The 11,290-nt window shown below is 42.1% G+C and overlaps 1 protein-coding gene across 6 annotated transcripts in view; it reads right to left on the reverse strand.

Annotated features, from left to right (window-relative positions):
- The window catches only part of alph (alphabet), a 192,311-nt gene extending 182,077 nt beyond the window's left edge, over positions 1-10,234 (reverse strand). For 4 of the 6 annotated variants that reach the window (XM_067761671.1, XM_067761678.1, XM_067761677.1 and 1 more), the window contains exons 1-2: positions 10,108-10,215; positions 10,008-10,053 (exon numbers count right to left, since the gene is read on the reverse strand). The gene's annotated coding sequence lies outside the window, so the exon portion shown is untranslated. Of the gene's footprint in view, positions 1-9,714; positions 9,952-10,007; positions 10,054-10,107 lie in introns of those variants that run through there. The other 2 variants (XM_067761672.1, XM_067761675.1) reach the window with 2 other exon arrangements.
- Positions 10,235-11,290: the final 1,056 nt, after the last annotated feature.

Genomic DNA, 11,290 nt, shown 5'->3' on the forward strand with positions numbered 1-11,290 from the left:
CAGCTTCTAGATCTGACAGCTGTATCACTCCTAATAGCTAGAGTCTTAGCCTGGCAAGTCTTAGCACAAACGTGTTCGATCGTTTCCTTCTCTAACCCGCACTTCCTACAGCTGCTATCACTGACCAAGCCTAATTTAAAGGCATGTGATGCCAGAGAGCAGTGTCCAGTCAGATTACCTGTCATGAGTCTACAGTCCTCTCTTTTTAATGATAAAAGCAACTTTGTTAGTACAAGGTTATAAGACCTACAGATAACCACACAGCGGGTTAGGGGTCAGAATATATCGGTAGGTATGCCTGTCGTAAGATGCGACTAAAATAACAGATCCAAGGGGCTGTGTTGCTTTTCAAAACTCAATTGTCAACCTCACCTATCCGCTGCGAATCCTGTTTCACTAACAGACGAGGCTCTGGCGACGCCAAGCTCCTAATGGAACTTGAGGGTGGGGAGGGAGGGATGGCGTGAAGGTTTAATGTGGCCACATGTCCCCACATGACACCAACCATCTCTTCAACTATATTGTGAAACCAACGCGTCTAACACCCTTTTAATTATGGTCCACCTCTGTTGAAACAGTAAGTTTCCTTGGACTCCTGTTAGAGGATATTGATGACAATTTGTGATCGGCCACACCTATTGAATGGGGCGAAGCACTGCTACAACAACAACAACCTACAGATAATCTTCTACACTTTACAGCCTCGCGCTAGAACCCACGCCTTTCCACGCCCTTGTCGAATATATTCACCTATTGCTTTCTCTTAATCTCGCCCAATCTAATTGGGGCGTCTACGGAGCAGGCTTCAAGGGATGCACCCTTTTTAGCTAGTTCATCTGCTTTTTCATTCCCATCTATTCTCATATGCCCCGGGACCCAATATACATAGATGTATGCTTCTCCCTGTAGCGATTCTTTCCAGAGACTGCTTACACTCCAACATACTTTTAGATGCTGTGCTATGCGAGATTATTGCCTTACAGCGTTTTATTTTCTGGCTATAGTGTTACGCTTTTTGTACGCCGCGCAAGGGTTGTTCTATTCTAAAAAACAGGCAACGCCTTTACGGGGTATTTCGTTCTTTTGTGAAAATTGTTGCCTGTCCGCAACGCAAAAGCGTTACACTTTTACCCTGTATAAAATGGCGGTGTGACAGTGCAACTCTGTGAAACTCTCAGTTTACACTTGAGTTCCACACATACTTTGTTAATATGAGTGCACAGATCACCAGATTGCGCATTCACGAGTTGAAAATTGCTTCGTTTTGCGCATTTACGTCACAGTTGACTGTTTGAGCGAATGAAAGAGAAAAACCAAGAGCTAAAGGAAAATGACGTAAGAATTGCCCATAAAAAAGAGATTATCTAATGTTTACATGCGCAATGCGCAATATTCTTGTGTGATTTGTGATATGAGTAAATATGGTGAGATGAAATGTGCTTTGTATGCACTATAAATGTTGACAATTTTCTGGGGTAGGAGTAACACTATTAAGGCTTTACCATTTACTTAGGCAACAATTTGTTTCAGAAAAGAAAATGCTATTAATTGCTGTTTGGCTGTCAATATAAAAGTGAACATGGTTGCAGTTTAAGCTATTCTCTTCCATTGTTTCTACTGCTTTGGCCACGGCTAATTCTTACGCTTGGAAAACGCTACAGTGATCTGGCAGCTTGTAGGATCTTAGGCCGAGCTTCTCTTACAATTTGCGTCGTGCTCATTTTTAATTTTTTCTACAAATTGGCAGGACGGGACCTACATGTTTTAGGCCGACTCCGAACGGCATCTGCTAGGCGAGAAGCTTTTTATGGCAGAAATACACTTGGAGTGCTTTTCACACTCTTTTAAATTTAGTTTGAATAACTTCCTTAAAGTTTTTTCTAAAATTAACCAATATAAATAAAGATTATACTAATATAATAATAATTTTTGTTGCTATTTTTCTTTGCACAACTGTACATGTATATATTTAAATAAATATAGGTATATACATGTGAATGCATAGTACGCAATAGTAAATATGAAAACGCGCTAGTACAAAAACAAGCGAGCTAGTCATTCATCATTTGTACTTGAGAGAAATAAATGTGGTTGCACTCATTCAAATCAAAACATGTTATTAGTCACAGCCGGTATTGCAATTGCAATTTTAATAACACACACTTTACATTGCTTTCATCATTGATCACCATCTCATTCATTAATGCACAATTGTGTAATAGTACAAAATTAGTCATTTATTAACAAAATTGAGGACTCTAACGAGTCCTAAGAAATTTAAAACTGTTTAATAGGTTTTGACCAGACCCATGTCTCGGGTGTTAAGAGGCGATGTTTCCACATTGCGATTGTAAAGATAGTTGGTGTCAGGTGTGTGAGCATCCAGAAACTCTTTATGGGAATTATTCAGGCCTCACTATATAGATGATGTTCTGGCGACACAACAAACATTCCGTGGCAGATCTGGATGCGGTGTTTTGTTAAGCCTTCTGCAGTTTATTTATTTTAAGCTCGGGGACCAGGTAGCTCGAGGATTTCTTTGTCTTTGCCCCAAGTGCTACCAGCAAGAGACTGGCGGTTTTGTGCGGCTCCGAATCTTAAGTGCAATTGCTTCTTAATGCTTATGTAGGTCAGTATCGAACGTGACTCCTAGTGTTTTTGGTGCCAGACAGTTGGTAGTATAATGCCATCGACATGGATGTCTAATATTGCCAACATCTGCTACCTTCAAAATGTAAATAAAGTCGCAGTGGTATAACGTGGTGTGATCAACTGTCTCAAAAGCAATTTCTTTGTTGTTTTTTCTCGTTGGTTATAGTTAGATTGTAGGCATTTCCTTGCAACCGTGCTACTATAAATTAATTGATACATATACATAGGTATGTATCTCTCGATATAAAGTAATATGAAGCCTAAACATTTCCTTTATAATCCAAGGGGTGATACAGCCTTGTTTTAAGGAAGGAATTTCAAAAAAATTAATGCAGATTAATATGTAGTAACAAGAAAAAAAATTGTACAAAAATCAATGTGAATTTCAGAATTCTAACCTGCGCTTCGTTCACCTAAAATTAATTGGACTACAAAATTGCATACTTAATACTAAATAAACATTGTGAAGATTTGAGGAATTTTAAAAACTTCTTAAATTTTTTCAGATTTTTCGAAAACATGTTGTTGTTGTTGTAGCGATAATGACACTCCCCGAAGGCCTAGGGGAGTGTTATCGATAGTTAGTTAATATCCTTTGCAGGATGCAGATCCGGTACGTTCCGGTACCAAGCCCGAACATCTAGGGAACGATGTGTTATGGCCACATGCGACCTTCTAGCCCATCAAAGCTCAAATATTGTGTCAGAAATGATGTATAAATGTTTTATGTCAAAATTTTGTGTCTTTTGACATAAAAGATTTATACTTCGTTTGACATAAAAAAAGATTTATACCCATTAATATCACTATCGGAAATACGGCACCCAAGAACTCAGCCCTATGAAGCCAAGGTCCTCAGTGAACTCCACAAACAGGCCCGGTGAATCCAGTACTCAAAGAACAGTACCCAAAACTTGCGGAAGAGGAACGCACACTCCCCAGGGAAACGCGAATCACTCTATCTCAACTTCAATCTGGATACTGTAACAGGTTAAACTCTTACCTATCCAGAATCAACCCCGACATACAAAATGTATGCCCTGCTTGCAATGTGTCCCCACATGACACCAACCATCTCTTTAATTGTAATGTGGAACAAACGCCTCTAACACCCCTCTCATTATGGTTCATCCCTGTTGAAACAGCAAGTTTCCTTGGACTCTCGTTAGAGGATATTGATGACAATTTGTGATCGGTCGCACCTATTGGATGGGGCGAAGCATTGCTACAAAACAACAACAACTATCGGAGACATTGGGCATAGTTAGCTCAACATTAATTCATAATACAAAAAACAAGTGAAAAGTATGCAAATCACAAATACGCTAAGAACCGCTTCAAAAAGGTACAACAGACAAACACAAAACTATTAACGCTTCCCAAGGCAGTCGGTTCTATGTACCGGAGCGACTCGGGATTTTTCCCGACCAAGGACTGTCATTTCAGTGTGACCCCATTTAATTTGTTTCGTCCCTCCCACAAATTGTCATCCTCCCAGCACCTCCTTGCAGCAGGACTGCTACATATTCTCTTACTCCGGGAAGGTATCGAACCCAATCCGGGTCCGTCTCCTGACCCCGGTCCTGAGAAATGGTTTTGCTGCATTTGCCAGAAAAGAATCTTTTTAGGACGGTCATACTCTGTTCAGTGTGTTTCGTGCAAGGGATGGTTGCATCGGACAGGTTGTTCTGGGCTTGATCCCAAAACCCGACGTCCACGTAACTTTTATAAATCTTTTGTGGCTCCTTGCTGCTCACGCCCAAGGGCGTCCCGTAGTCTACGCCTAAGCGCCCCTCCACTTCCTTCCAGCAGCCACGCTGCTCAGCAAGCCACAACAAGTACCCGCTGCTGCTCGCGCCCCACGGCGCCAACAACTCAAACAGCTGATACCACTCATAACTACTACCTTCGTAGTAGAGCTGGTAGCAATGCTGAGCATAAGCCCCTGCCCCCGTCTTCTTCTCCCCCCTCTTTTCTGGCAGCAATCGTGCAGGTCAGGGAAACAGACTCTTAGTCCCTACCTCCGTTTGCACCGTCTGCCAGCACAGAATATATAGGTTTGCGACATCCGCTCAATGCAGCTCCTGCCTTGGGTGGTGCCACTTTCCTAGATGTTCTGGTCTCCGCGACGGCAACCCCTCGACGGGTTTCATCGCGCCATGTTGCCAGGTCGCAAACCCAAATCATCCGGGTATCCCAATGCTTGCCCAAGGGCGCCCAATCCCAAGGCCACAACAGCAATTGCGTCCTGGCCTTCCACAACCTAGGCGTAGTCACCCGTCACTTACCCCTAGAGTGGCGGCGTCACCCCTCATGCACTTCAGAATTCTGCAGTTAAACTGTAATGGACTAACTGGGAAGATTACGGAGATAGTCGATTTCATGAAGCGGCACAACATCCGCATTGCTGCGATTCAAGAGACTAAACTCACAGCAAGATCTGCATTGCAGACCTGCTCTGGGTATGATGTCCACAGGAAGGACCGCGAGAGCGGAAATGGAGGCGGCCTCGCGTTTATTATACACCACTCTGTGCAATATCATATATTTGATCCTGGCATCGACCGCAGGGACAATGTCTTAGAACGTCAAGGCCTATCTGTCCGGTCAGGCGATGCAAATCTAGAAATCATCAACATCTACATCCCTCCTGTCACCTGTTGCCCCAGTGGATACCGCCCTAAAATCGAGGCCTTACTCACTGGCAACAATCGCATTATCTTAGGCGATTTCAATGCCCATCACGACCTATGGCATTCAAACTTGCGGGCGGACAGTAGGGGTGAGATGTTGGCGGATCAAATAGAAGAAACGACGTTCTGCACAATAAACGGAGACGCCCCTACACGTATGGTAGGAAGCTGTCATAGCTCGCCAGATATCTCAATCGTAAGCGCAGAACTCGTAAACTGTGTCAACTGGCAGCCGATGGTAACATTGGCATCCGACCACCTGCCCATACTTATTTCGTTCGAGCGTACCGCCGACTTCATCGTCACCGAAAAACGCACTTTCATAAACTTCAAAAAAGGAAAGTGGGAAGAATATAAATCTACAACAGACAGCAGCTTTGCTGCCCTCCCTATCCCGACTGATGCCCGCCAAGGGGAGCGTGCCTTCCGTATTCAGCGCGTCACCAATCACCATCACCGCTAGAGAGGTTGAGGACGCCATTGGTCGCGCTAAACCATCCAAAGTAGTGGGCCCAGACGGCATAGCCACACCGATGCTTAAAAACCTAGGCAAAGAGGGTTTCAAATATTTAGCGCATGTCTTCAACCTGTCTCTCTCCACCTTTGCCATACCCGAGAAATGGAAAATGACCAAGGTGGTCCCGCTACTAAAGCCTGGGAAACCAGCTAACGTAGGTGAGTCATATCGTCCGATATCTCTCCTATCGCCAGTGACAAAGACGCTTGAAGCCATTTTGCTCCCTTATTTCCAAGCACATTTGCAGCTAGCCCCTCATCAGCATGGCTTCAGAAAACTCTATAGCACTACCTCCGCGCTAAATGTCATTAGCACCCAGATAAATTGCGGTTTGAATCAATACCCCCACCATAGAACAGTACTCGTAGCGCTAGACCTATCAAAAGCCTTTGATACGGTCAACCATGGCTCATTACTGCAAGACCTGGAAGGGTCTACCCTTCCCCCATGTCTTAAAAGGTGGACCGCAAATTATCTGGGTGGTCGGCAGGCATCGGTGCAATTCAGAAACGAAACATCAAAACCAAGGAGAATTAAATAAGGGGTGCCACAGGATGGTGTACTATCCCCACTTTTGTTTAATTTCTACATATCTAAGCTACCTTCACCACCGGAAGGAGTCACAATCGTTTCCTACGCCGATGACTGCACAATAATGGCCACAGGCCCAGGCCCAGAGATCGATGAGCTATGCAATAAAACGGCTATCTCCCTGATCTCTCCAGTTTTTTCGCCTCGCGAAACCTGGCATTGTCACCGACTAAATCTTCCGCGACCTTATTTACAACATGGACGCCCCAAATGTCGACCATATTGAACATCCACGTCGATGGCACTACACTACCGACTGTCCTACACCCCAAAACCTTGGGTGTGACGTTTGATCAGGATCTACATTTTGGTGCGCACGCAACCGCAATTGTTCCGAGAATTCAGAGCCGTAATAAAATCCTCAAATCCCTTGCTGGCAGTACCTGGGGAAAAGATAAAGAAACGCTCATGACCACATACAAAGCAATTAGCCAGCCGATTACGTGCTACGCGTCACCCATATGGTCGCCAAGCCTAAAAACTACCCACTGGAAGAAACTACAGGCCTGCCAAAATACTGCTCTCATAATCGCCACGGGCTGTCTTCTTATGTCCCCAGAACACCATCTGCATAATGAGGCGAGAATACTCCCCATCAGGGAGAGAAATGAGATGCTGACCAAACAGTTTCTGTTGAATACCCAGAAACCTGGGCATCCCAACAGACATCTGATTGACGAACCAGCACCGCCTAGGGGCCTAAGGAGTCATCTCCGTAAGCATTTTGAGGAAATACGGCACCTGAGAACCAAGCCGTATGAAGCGAAAAAACACAAGCAGGTCCTTGGTGAATTCCATAGACAGGCGTCGGACCTTTATGTCGGGAATTGCCCGGTGAATCCAGTACTTGAAGAAAAATATCCAGAACTCGCGGAAGAGGAACGCATACTCCCCAGGGAAACGCGTGTCACTCTTGCTCAACTTCGTTCTGGATACTGTAACAGGTTGAACTCTTACCTATCCAGAATCAACCCCGACATACAAAATGTATGCCCCGCTTGCAATGTGTCCCCACATGACACCAACCATCTCTTTAATTGTAATGTGGAACCAACGCCTCTAACACCCCTTTCCTTATGGTCCACCCCTGTTGAAACGACAAGTTTCCTTGGACTCCCGTTAGAGGATATTGATGACAAGTTGTGATCGGTCGCGGCTATTAGGTGGGGCGGGCATTGCTACAACAACAACAACAACAAAACTATTAACGCCCAAAGCAATAAACCCACAAAGAAGGTCAAACGGTTAGTCTAATTGCACAGCTGACTAATCGAATTGCACAGCTGATCTGTACTGTTGTAAAAGCCATTGACATTTAGTCAATATCTTCAATGTCTCGCTAGTGAGATACACATATATTTTATAAAATATGTGTTCACTTGAGGTCCCAAAACATTCGGTTTTAATCACCGGCACGAAAATGATTCATATCCGATAAAGGACTATAATCAGAATTGCGAGGGAGTTTCCGTTACAACACAAATATTTCAAAATGCTCCCGTAAAGTTTTAAAAATGATACCAGGCACATTACTGAAATAGTAACAAACAAAATTAATCCATCCGAAATGGAAATTGAAAAAAATAGATCAATACCTTTATTACTTTTTGAGTAGTTGTTGTTGTTGTAGCGATAAGTACACTCCTCGAAGGCCTTGGGGAATGTTATCGATGTTGATGGTCCTTTTAGGGATGTAGATCCGGTACGTTCCGGTAAAAAGTACCATTAAGGTACTAACCCGGCCATCTCGGGAACGATTTGGTATGACCCCATGAAACCTTCCAGGCCATATCGCCCTCTCACCCTCCAGAAACAATTTAAACTGGGTTGGAGAAGCTATATATTGCGCTGACATCCCCTTGAAAGGGTTGCGCTACACACCCCCCGCGGGTATATTCTAAGCCCCCTAACCCGCTGGGTGAGTTAGATTTGTTATGAGCAGTCAAATCCGACAGTAATTGTTGCGTATGCGGGCCATCGCGCGAAATCTAGCGCACAGGGCCTATCATAGATATGTACTATATACCTGCTCGCCGTGAAAAATCAACAGCAGTCGGGTAAGGGGTATTTTCACGCGGACTCCGGGTCGCGGAGCGTGACATATATGATCTTCCGAAAGAAATGGATTTGACAAAGCGGTTAGTAAAACATTTACCATGGATTTCCAGGAGCGATATTTGAATGCAAAATTAAAATACCTCCTTCATCAACAGAAATGCAGGGTTGGACCATGATATTAGTCGATCTTCACAGCCAAAAATATTAATATACCCCACCATAGTAAACCGGTTTAAAAGGCAATTTTTAACCACGGAAGGGTAAAAGTCTAGTTGAGGGGTCGACTGCTAATATGTTACCAAAAATATCGAGAGAGGTGTCAAAAGACGCGTATTGACCTCGACAACAATAATCCGAACGCGGAAAAGAAAATATGTATCTCTGTCGGAAGATATTTGCAGTTGAAGTTGGCGATTTTCATGTGGTTGTTGTAATGTTGTGTACGCACAAAAAAAATTTGAACATAAGTGTTTTGCGCGGATATAGTTTTGGTCTCGAAACCGGTGTTATACCCACCTAGAGAAATTTTTTATAAGCGTGGCCGAAGGCCGCCAACGCAGAAAGGTGTTCTGCACAAAAATACTATGGATACCACCCCCGGTTTCGGAAGGACCCGCGGGTCATTTTTCGCTTTTCGTTAATATCTTTTGAACGAGTTAAAATTTTTATTTTCCGCCTTCGGATTATTAATACTGATGTCAAGACGCGATGACTGACACCTCTCCCCATATTTTTGGTAGCGTATTGGCAGTCGACCCTTCAACTAGACTATTACCTGCTCCAACACCGGATTGGAGACCAAAACTATATCCGCGCAAAACACTTATGTTCACAATTTTTTTTTTTTTTTGTGGGTACGACAACATTACAACAACCACATGAAAATCGCCAAATTCAACTGCCAATATCTCCGGACAGAGATAAAATTTTTATTTTCCACCTTCGGATTATTGTTCTCTAGTATTAGAAGTCGACCCCTCATCTAGACTTTTACACACTTTTCTACCTGAGGGACATATTCATGCCATCTCAAACGAAGTCCAAGTACTCTTGCATACTACATTTCTAAATTTAGATTAGATTATGACAACATCATTAGCCAATCGTGAACAAGTTTGTAGTGTAACAATTTGAAGCCTCTTTTTTCACCCAAAATGATTAAAGCCCCTAAAGTTACATACTTTTGAACTTCAGTTATTTTACCGTTATCAATTTTTGATCCAGCAGACAAGCGGCGTTGTCTTTAAACTTTAAGCACATCTCTTAAAAGAATGATTGCAATATGAATATAAGGCAAAGGTGTGCAAAAAATTTTGGTTATGGTACTCTCAAGTACACCAGCAAGCACGACCGCCATGCGCTTTTGTTTTCAAGTCAGTTTAATTACCATAGAAGATGTTATAAAAACTTGACTTTATTATGAGCGAAAGTAGAGGATCCCACAAGTGTGCCCGTACATACGCCTTCAATTCGCTTGCTTAAACAGTAAAGCTTACCAATAAGACCTCGCCAACGATCGACACACGTTTTGTTTTCCGTGCTCTAATATATTTTAAACAATTAAAAACTATTATTCTACAAATATAATCTACATACTTATGTTATTTCTTGTTCGTTGGGTTTAAATATCCTTTTGAAGCAATTAATTATGAAATCTGAACTGCACGCGAAAAACACGACTCACGGCAAAATTTTTACGAACGAGTGAACGACAACGCAAAAAAATGGTGATTTATCAGCGCTGCCATAGTAATTGAGAATTTTAGCGAGTGACGAAAACTTGCCCTACAGGAATGCTTTCGGGTAGATGGAGGAATAATAGCTGTTTTAATGTTTACATGTATATACATAAGCACCTAAACTTAATCAGCCCATCTAAACAAAAATTCCGTGCGAGTATTTTCCCTTCTCCAATACCACGTATTCTAAATAAAAATTGCTTATGAGTTTTTTCACTTTCAATCATTGTGAATTCATACAAGTGGCGAATGTTTGATAAAAACGTTCACAATAGTAAACAGCCTCGATCACCTTTTCAATCGCTGTTCGATTAATTAAATCATTTGCTCAATATTGTTTTTCAAACATTTTTGTAGACGACTGGTATATTGCATGATTTACATATTTTAAAATTTTTGAAACTGGCTGCTCACATTTTATCTATTGACTATCTTTTAGAAATGAATATTAATATGTATTCTGATTTTCTGTATACATATTCTAAAGAAAAACTGAATTGAAACACAAATGGGCAATTCATGGCACTTCAATTTAGTATTCACGAGCAAGAAGCAAACCTTTCGTCCATTCTCTGACCATTCGTGACAGCCATTCTCGCTGTCAGCTATAATTTGACAGGTAGTTAATATAATACCATATATGGCAATGTTGGAATAGAATAGAAAGATTTTTCAATTGTTTAAATGCGCAATGCTTTTAATGTTCGAAAAAGTGGAAACCAGTTATGAGAGAAAAGTAGGTATTATGACTGTGGGGGAGAGTGAAATTTCTCTCCCATTTTATAGGAGTTTTTCACTTGTTAAATTAAAGGAAATGCATCAAAATAGTTAAAGAAAATTGGTTCTTTTAAGAAAGGACACTTATTTGTACAAATTTATGCTAAAATATGTACATTCTATCACAAAATTCCTTAATTAAAGTCGAAAAGTATATCACAAGCAAAGGAAGAGCTCTTGGCATATTTGATGCAGCTATCCAGGGATGGCGCAAGGATTTTTTAAGAAGGCTTAAATAGATTTTGGCATATGACGAAAGATGA

Source organism: Eurosta solidaginis, chromosome 1, assembly GCF_040869045.1.
Source record: "Eurosta solidaginis isolate ZX-2024a chromosome 1, ASM4086904v1, whole genome shotgun sequence".
Lineage (NCBI taxonomy): Eukaryota > Metazoa > Arthropoda > Insecta > Diptera > Tephritidae > Eurosta > Eurosta solidaginis.